Source organism: Parasteatoda tepidariorum, chromosome 5, assembly GCF_982258835.1.
Source record: "Parasteatoda tepidariorum strain Cologne lab strain chromosome 5, Ptep-v5.0, whole genome shotgun sequence".
Lineage (NCBI taxonomy): Eukaryota > Metazoa > Arthropoda > Arachnida > Araneae > Theridiidae > Parasteatoda > Parasteatoda tepidariorum.
Window position 1 is genome coordinate 64824011 of NC_141759.1, and position 9803 is coordinate 64833813.

Consider the following 9803-nt stretch of genomic DNA (forward strand, 5'->3'; position numbering starts at 1 on the left):
TGAACACAGTGCTTACGTAAAATATTGTCAATGGTAGATTCATGGGTTGGAATCCTCTTTCCATCTGCTTAATAGTGGGAGAGTTTCGTGATTTTCATCTCTATGTAACGCAAATGCGGGTTTAGTTCCAGTAAAAAGTTCTCCCCGAAGACTTGTCTCATTGCTTGATCCAGGAGTTTCCTAGTCATCTGAATTGTGTTCAAAATTACAGGGCTACGGAGTTCAACATTGATAGTCGTAAACTCAGAATTGAGTTGGCTGTTCAACGTCTAATATAAAAAATGCTATACTAAGCCTTCACAAAAGCTAGCTAGGCCAAATGTTTGATGTGTGAGTTCCATTTCCTTATGGATTGAGTTCAAAATTACAGGGCTACGGAGATTAACATTAATAATCTTTAACTCAGAATTGGGTGCTCTTCAACGCCGGTTATGAAATGAAATATATTATTCTACGTTGCCGAGGTGCATAAGACTATAGAGCGTTTGCCTCCTAATGAGAAGAATCAAGTTCAAATCCCAGAGTTGGCTAGTTAATACGATTTCTGCTTCTGGCTCGCACCCACCACAGTGGTGGCGCAAAATATCCTCAGTGTTTTACAGATCATGGATTAGAATTTCCTTGCAGTTGGGCCAACATGAGAGGGCGGTGAGTTCTATTAAACAGTCCACCGAGTAAGGTGGTTTGATCCTTCATACATTGATCCAGGAGTTCCCTGTCTTCTGAATTGAGTTCAAAATTGCAATGCTCCAGAGTTGAATAAATACAGTCGTGAATCCAAAACTATTTCGGCCGTTCCACTTCAGTTTCAAAAATAAAGTATCGGGTTGGAGGGAAAGTTCTGTCGTATTTTAAAGAAAATATTTGAATTCATTTACAAAAATATGTGTTTAATATTATTCAATTGTATATGCTCCGTTATTTGTTACAACCTGTTGCCATCTTTCAGGTAACCTGTGAATTTCTGTTTTATAGAAGTTCTCGTCCTTGGAGTTAAAATAGTCAGCAACTGCCTTAGAAACACTTTCAAAAGACTTGAATTTTTCTCCCGTTCCATAACTTTGCAGAGTTCTGAACAGGTAATAATCAGATGGTGCAATGTCAGGTGAATACTGTGGGTGACTAAGGATTTCCCAACCTAACGCATTCAGTTTTTGTAGTGACACCATTGCAGTATGCGGGCGAACACTAGTCGTGGTGGCACACTATTTCTTTTCTGGACGCTAATACTGGCCTTTTTTCCTTGATAGCTGCATTCAATTTATCCAGCTCATTGCAGTACAGATCCGCGTTGATGGTTTCCCCCTGTTTCAGCAACTCGTAGTACTCTGGACCTTTCCTGTCCCACCACAAACAAAGCAGTTCTTTTCGTTGATGGACTGTTGCTGATGATGTTCCCTGGTTTGCAGCAAGATTTTTTTCTCTTAATATTCTCGTAAAGAATCCACTTTTCATCTCCAGTAACCAGCCTGTCCAAAAAACAGCTCCACATTGTGTCTAATCAGATGTGATGAACACATTCTTACACGATGAGACAAATTCTTTTCCGTTAATTCATGTGGAACGCAAACACTTTGCTTTAACACCAACCCAAGAGATTTAATGTGATCTCCAACAGTTGTATGATGAATTCCAAACTCTTCTGCAATTTCTCGACTTGTTAAATGTGGATTATTTTCCAACATGGATCGCAAAACATCATTATCGATCTTGGATGGTCGTCCAGATCGATCACTTTCTTTGAGACTCAGATCCCCAGAACGAAATTTGCTGAACCATCTTTGACAAGTACAAACATTTACAATATCTTTTCCAAATACCGCACATAAATTTTTACATGCTTCCGATGCGTTGCTTCCTTTTTGGAATTCATATAAAATGCAGTGTCGTAAATGCACTTTATCTACTGACATGTTTTTTACTTTAAATATCACAAGTAAATGATGAACGGTGAAAAAGGGCACCTTTTATATCATACAGCAGTTAAGAAAAATCACCAGCCTATTTAAAATATGACAGAACTTTTCCTCCAACCCAATAAAATATAGTATGGAAAGTGTTCCGTAATGTCAGCAGATAATTTATGCTTTCAGAATTTTTGTAAAAAGGGAGTGAAAAATGATTTCATATTGAGGGTCGATAATTGATGTTGATACAAAAGAAAAGAACACTGCCATCGAAATTTAACAAAACTGTTCACCAGGACTTAATATATTAATACCTGTTCGCAGTTTGAGCTATTGCTACATTTAGATAAGCTCAAAGTTAATAAAATGTTGAAATCATGATTTTTCTCAGTCATACTTTCGTTTTTCTACGAAATAATAAAAATAGATATAAGTACAGATTATCAATACGGGACAAAAGACCATGAATACTGATTTTTAATTACGTAAAAGAAAACATTTAAATTTCCCGTGACTATTTAGATACGGCAAAGAAGTGTTTATAAAATTATCATTTCGCCATGAAAAACACTGTCAGCAGTTTAACAAAAGTAAAATATATTTTCAAGCCAATTTAAGTTTCAGTTTTAAGAGCGAAACAGTTTGATAAAATAGAAAACCGTTGCTACGAAATTTACTCTACTGGTTAAATTAAATTGCTATCAATACTACAAAAATAACACTTCCAAAAGCGATATTTTCACATTTTACTAAAATGTTTACGGATAAATAAATTCAAGAAATGTGGTCTACGCCAGAATTGGTGGTATCTATCTCCATCGATTCATTACCTTTCTGATATTTACTGCAAACATTCGAATTTAAAATATAAAGCTGTTATACTGATGTGTATTTTCCCCTTAAGATAAAATATCTAGAATTTGGAAGGCTTTATTTTTCTGATGCTAATCAATAATTTAAAGCAAGTGGCATGTTTGATATTTTTCGCACAAGTGCATTTTATTTTTATTGCATTCGTCTGAAATGTTAAAATTGATCAAAACATAGGGGAGTCTGCGAGAAAAATATCTTCAGCAATCTATAAAACCACAAAAAAAGTATTTTAAAATGTGATTTTATGCAAAGCTTCAGGTAAAAAATATTGAAGCAAATATTTCTTGCAGACACGTTAAACTAGTTCCGCTTAAACCTTTAAACATAATTGAATCACTGTCAGGTTAGAATTGCAATTTTGTCAGCATTAATTCATTAATATGGCGCATTTACGTTTTCGGATTCAACATTTTACCTAACTCCAACACTAAAATATGATAAGAAGCGATTAAGAGTCGTTTTTTTCCTTTTACAATATTAATTTGATGCGTGTAATTGCTGTTTCCCAAAATATTAATAGGATTTCGAGAAAAGGGAAATAAATTTGAGAAAATTTGTTTAAGAAATGCGGAGAAGACAGTTTTGACAGCATTTTAGTAAGCATTTTTTTATTGAATACATTATTTACCTCATTTTTATGTATAGGAAAGCACACTGTTAAAAACTTCTCAGAAAAAAAAGCTTAAATAACAATTTATTTAATTGTTATTTTACCATACTCAGACGAAAAAGTCCATTAACCATAAATAAGATGGTATTTAAACTGCAGAAGAAAGAATTTATTAACTACTTTCACCAGTAACTGTTAAAAAAGCAGAATTTTACAGAACCAACTAGTCCTACCTAATAAAGCCATTTAGTTCCTTGCAGCTGAGTACATCTTATAAACTGTCAATCTCTTGCCAACATTGTCTGTCAATGATGATTTGAATTCCGCACCCTGCTCATACCGACCACAGTGCTGATGTAAAATATCCTCAGTGGTAGAATAAATCATGCGTTAGAGTCCCCTTGTCGTTGAGCTAATTGTGGAAGGTTTTCGCGGTTTTCCTCTTCATGTGATGCAAATTCAGATTAGTTCCATCAAGCAGTTCACCACGTCGGCAAATTTCTCCCAATCATTGATCTAGGAGTTCCCTTGTCTTCTAGATCGGTTCAATATTACAAGGCTGCGGAGTTGAACATTAGTTGTCGTATACTCAAAATTGGATCGGCTGTTTAACGACGGTTAGAAAATAAGATGTAAAATAAAACATAAAAGCTACACTAGTGCACAAAATAAAACTTGCACTAAGAATTTGCACCATTTTTACATCAAATGATCAAAGTCTGAAATTGTTACAGCTATAATTTTCCCCCTCTTTTAGGATTGCATTAAACCATGGGTTGCCAAACTTTTTTGATCATCGACCCCTACATAATTTTTAGAAATCTCCATCGACCCCCATAAAAGTAGTTTTCTGTTAATAAACTGTTCTGTCATAAAACTCTGTTAGATACGGCATTTGTACATTTATTTTATGATTTTAAACATTTATTAAAGTAATAGTACATTGTGTAACAGAAGTTTTATGAAAAATATATTAATGTTGAAATTTAAATACCTTAATATTTATTAAATAATAAGTAATTATAAATAAGTAGAAATAATAAGCAAAGTAACTACAGATTTATTGCTTCTTAATAAATGAGATGGGTGTGCTTGGTGTTTTTTTGCAAGGTTTGCTATATTGGGTTCAAAATTGGTCAATTTTATGGCACATATGCATATGACTTATAAACCAGAAGTGCGGAGTTCGTGCCACTGCGCGCTGGTACGTTATTACTTGTTTCACCCTAATAAATAAACGTTTATTAATTTATGTTCTATAAAGAAACTGATATTAAGTCAGTTATAAAAAAAATCACAAATTTTACATACTTAATTAGATATGTGTGATTTGCGTATCAAGAACAGTCTTTTCATAGATCCCTAATCGACCCTCCCGATTCGGATAGACCCCCATTCGAACCCCTGGCTCAGATCGACCCCCGCCTTTGTTAAATAGACCCCTGGGGGTCTATATAGACCACTTTGGCGACCTCTGCATTAAACAAAAACTTCTAAGCTATTAAAAGTTTTATGTATTTTTGTTACTTAATTTGGAAAATAATAATTTTTTCTTAATTTCAATGCAATTCTTTAATTAACACTTGATAAATTTTAAATATAAAAAATATTAATTATTCAAAAATTTGCTCTTAGTTGCCCTCATTTCCCAAAATCTTAATTAAAATCTTTTTCTTTCTTACTTCCGAATTAAAACAAACCAAAATTAGCAACTAATTATTATTTCTATTCTATTGTCACATTGTAATTTATCGCTATTGTTGTTTTTGTTTATTTTATTTTTTGATCCGTAGAGAATTGAGTTCTGAAACCTAATTATTTTATAAACGGGAACTTCCCAAGTTAAGACAAATTTAATTTAATGTTCCTTTTGAAGATTTATAAATGTTAAAGTTAGTTTGAGTAAAAATATTTAATTGAAGTTCTAAAATATTATCATAATTTTTAAATATCTGATAATAAGAATTTTAAAATTCTATTAGAAAAAAGTTCAAAAAATTTAACCAATAATGATAAAGATTTCGTTAATATGAATAGCTATCAATTTTTTTCCGAATTTTTCTAGGAATAAATAATTTTAAATATTTTGTTATTTTTGATGTCTTATATTGCAGCACCGAAATCTGCATTTATTTTTTAGCAAAATAATAATTAATCGGTGTTTCTTTTTACAATTTTTTAAAATTGTTTTTGAAATGAAATTGAGCATTGAAAAAAAATTCTCAGTTAGAAACAGAAACAAATTATATTGAAAAATCATATTAATTTTTTTTTAAATATCTCCATATAATTAAATTTTTCTGGTGAAATTATAAAACCTTTTTAAATTTATGTAGTCGATCACCTATTCAAATACATAGTCGATTTTTCAGTTCATATTTTATTGAAATGACGCCCCTTGGCTGAGCGGTAGAGCTTCGCGCTGTCGTGCCGCAGGTCCCTGGTTCGATCCTCGGGCCGGGCAAGGTTGACTCAACCTTTCATCCCTTCAGTGGGTCGACAAATGAGTACCAAGCATGCTTGGGAACTAAGCACTGGGGGTTCCGCGCTCGGCTGACCACCTGACCGGAACATCTCCTCCTGCACCCCAGAGCCCAAGGTCAAGAAAGCTGAGATGGGCACATTACGTCTTGGCCCTCTATGGGCAGTCGCGCCGCTCAGTAGTTTATTTTATTTTATTGAATTACCTTTGTTCATAATATCTTTATATTATCTCTAATCTTATTTTTATCTTTAAATGTCCCATATTAAATACAAAATACTTAAAAAATATATTAAACAATTATAATTTGCTTTATTAACCCTTTACGATTCTGCACGTCAAACGTCGTATTTTGACCTGCAGTTTTCTCCGCATAGCAAAACCGGATTTTCTATATTATAAGATAAAAAAATAGTGCATTGGGGAGAAACGTTCTCCCAGTTCTGCCCGTTTGTTAAACCATTTGTGGATTAATTAATTAAAAGCTTATAAAAATATTTCGCTTTTTGCATTTTATTTACACACCCATTTTTAACATGGCCATTTACCATATGATTTTGCGGACAAGGCCTATTTTTAAAACTATATAGTAGAGTTCCGCATATTTATCTAATTCATGTTTAACTGTAGCATATTACAGCAAAGTTCGTTTGTAGTACACGCTAGTAGTTCAAATGTAAAATGATGCAGTTTTTTCACAGTCTTTAAGCGAAAGCTTTTCTGGGACGTCATGAGAGAACACTTTATTTTCTACGTTAAAATCAAGCTTACCCTAATGCAGTGTTGCCCAACCCCCGGTCCGCGGACCGGTACAGGTCCGTGGATCAAATGGTACTGGGCCGTCCAATTCATTGAAACTGAATTTAAATTCCTAGTTTTAAAACCCAAATTAAAAATATCTGTGCTTCATTAAAATTTTATTTACTTTAAAAAAAAGGACGTCCGAAAGTAGTGACAGAAATTTTCAATGTTTTCAAAAGTAAAAAAAAAAGAAAAGAAAACCATCGCAACTATTTTCTCTTTCAATTAGTTTTAATTAAAAAAAAATCAATCATCATAACTGTAAAAATCATAAATAAAACACGAAAGCGCGGCATTTTCGAAATATTTCAGACATTAGCGGGGATATTAGGTGAGACTGAGCCTGAACATTCATTCTCCCAGTTGGTGCACGATCACCTGTCTCTGCTTTTAAAAGAATTCGAGCTCTACTTCCCCACCACAAAGAACCCACGAATGGTAAGGAATAGGTTTGCGACCCATTTGTCAACAAATCGGGCGAATCAAGCATGTCTGTGCAAGAAGAAGATCAACTGCTGGACAATGCAAATGACAGCGGCCTTAAAACTACGTTCGAGACAACAACTGTGCCGGTGTTCTGGATTAAAGTCATGGCAGAATACCCCGAGATTGCCACCACAGCTCTTAAATCCCTATTGCCACTTCCGACAACCTATCTGTGGGAGGCAGGGTTTTCTGCAGTAACAGCAACCAAAACAAGGCAATGGAATAAACTGAACAGAAGCAACACACTTCGGGTGTCGTTGTCTCCGATTACCCAAAGATGGAACCGTCTCTTAAATTAATATCTTAAATCACTTTATATTTATTTTTTGTTGTAACTGTATTTTATTTTGAAGGCATGTTTAAATACAATTAAATTAAAATTAATGAATCAAAATAGTCTAAAATATAAGCAATCAACGTGCCCCTCCCAGCGGGCCTCGGTAAAATTGTCAAATGTTGACAGGTCCGCGGTGGTAAAAAGGTATGGGAACACTGCCCTAATGGACCTAATTCTGACATTCACCAACCTCTAAAGATTGCTACTTGGTACATATAACAATTCTTATTTACTACATTTTCATTTCTTTCTTTTTACAATTTCTTTCTTTTTTTTATTAACATTACCATACTATTACTATACATTATCATGCAGTAAATCTTGTAAGTTTGGCAAATTGCTGACCTCGATTTTAATTTTACGGATAATGTCCATTCTTTTACTAGCGATCTTTTACGTAGCACGCGCTATTTTATAGGCAATACTGCTTATTTCACAGGCTGATCCAACAACGTATGATTACGGATTTAAGGTATCAATATTACTTCACGGATTTTGGCCTGTTTTCTAAGCAGATAAGTAATCTTATTTTAACAAAAAAACTCTTATTTGAAGGGATTTTTCTATGAAATAACTATGTCAGCGTTGTGATCGGTGCGAGCTGAGGGCAGCATTCCTACGACTAGTCGAAGCTGGTATTCGAACCTGGGTAGCCTGAATTGGAAGGTGAGAGCTTTGTCACATTTGATGCCACAGATTTAGCGTCTCAGTATCAAGAAAAATGTTAAGCTGATTTTATTTTAAAAGTCTTACTGATTGAAATATTATTCAAGTGTAAAAACGTTTTAAACTATTATGACACACTCTTATAAAAATTTTTGGTAACTTAAGTTTTGGTAACCTAAAATGATATCTGATGAAATAGAATAATCAGGAAGAGTATCGATTTGACAATATTAGTTGAATCACAGTTTAATTTATATGATTTCAAAACCATAAAAAAAATTCTGAAAATAAGAGCAAGTTAAGAAAATAATCATAAAATGATGTGAAAAAAGATAAATTTATCGTACGGCAGACACTAAAGTTTAAAGTTACAGTTTAATTCCGTTTATAATTAGCCTGAAAAAAAAGAGAGAGAAAAACTGTTTTGTCAATAAAATAGCTTTAAACAGTCCAATATACAGAGAAAGTTTGTGAAAAGAACATGAATTTTTTACAGTGCATGAATAACAGTCAAAAGCAGAAAAATATTTGCATTTTTTAGACAGTTTTTTTTGTAAAAAATATGTTTTTCTTTTGCAGAATTTACAGTTATTTTTAACAATGTGCTAACAGCCTTTGTTCATTTTATCGCTTGGTTTTTTACAATGTATTTAGTTATATTAAAAAATTAGGAAACAAAAATACTTCAACTAGAGCTCATATTTAATAAATATTGCGTGACTGCATTAAAAGGAATTTAATTCATTTTTAATAACACCCGAGACTATATAATAAAAACTGTTTGTTTTTAGAGCTCTAATAAAGTAGATTTTCGTTTAATAGAAAATTTTAATTAAATTTTACTTTAAGCGTATTTCCTGAATAAAAACATGATGAAAAGGAATTAATAGACAATTTAAATAAATAAGAAGTACATGAATAAAAAGGCTTTTTCATAGAAATAAAATCTAGTTTTCCGTGTATTATTTAAGTTCAATGAATTAGACGGAGATTTTTAAACATTTCAGAGATCTGTAAAAGGTTTAATTTATGTTTCCAGCTTTGAATTTTTGAGCTGATTTTCGCTATTTTTAGTAAGTTTAATTTAAAAATTTAAATACTTTTCGCTGAGCAGATCCATTTAACACGATAGTTTTTTTTTTGAAAAAAAAATGCTTTGTTAAAAATGAAAGCTTAGAAAAACTTATAAGCCATAATAATTTCACTAAATCTGTAAACATGGAAACATTGTTTAAAAGTTTAATATTTAAATTCGTTAAGAGACAGAAAAATAATTTCAATTTATTTAAAAAAATTACCCCGGACCCTATATTCTAAGAATTTTATTTTTAAAATTTTTTAATTAATGCTTTAATTCAAGCATATTGCGCTTTTAGAATTTTAATTAGTTTTTCTGGTTGTTTCACCATTCGCAAGAGATTGGGAAAACTAGACCTTTTTTCCGTTAAGCAGCCTAATGCTACTGCCACCAATGCGTGATTGTGAATATCATATTGTAGTAGTTCAAGGTTGTGAGTGCAGGATACAAAAAAATCTTCATGTATTGAAGAAAATGGGGAAATTCTATTAGAAAAAAGTATGTTAGTGCCAAAAAAGTTTAACCAATAATGATAAAGATTTCGCTAAAATGTTTAGCTATCA

General features: G+C 32.5%; 1 pseudogene; it reads right to left on the reverse strand.

Annotated features, from left to right (window-relative positions):
- Positions 1-1451: 1451 nt before the first annotated feature.
- On the reverse strand, positions 1452-1913 carry LOC107442593 (histone-lysine N-methyltransferase SETMAR pseudogene; annotated as a pseudogene).
- Between the last annotated feature and the right edge of the window lie 7890 nt (positions 1914-9803).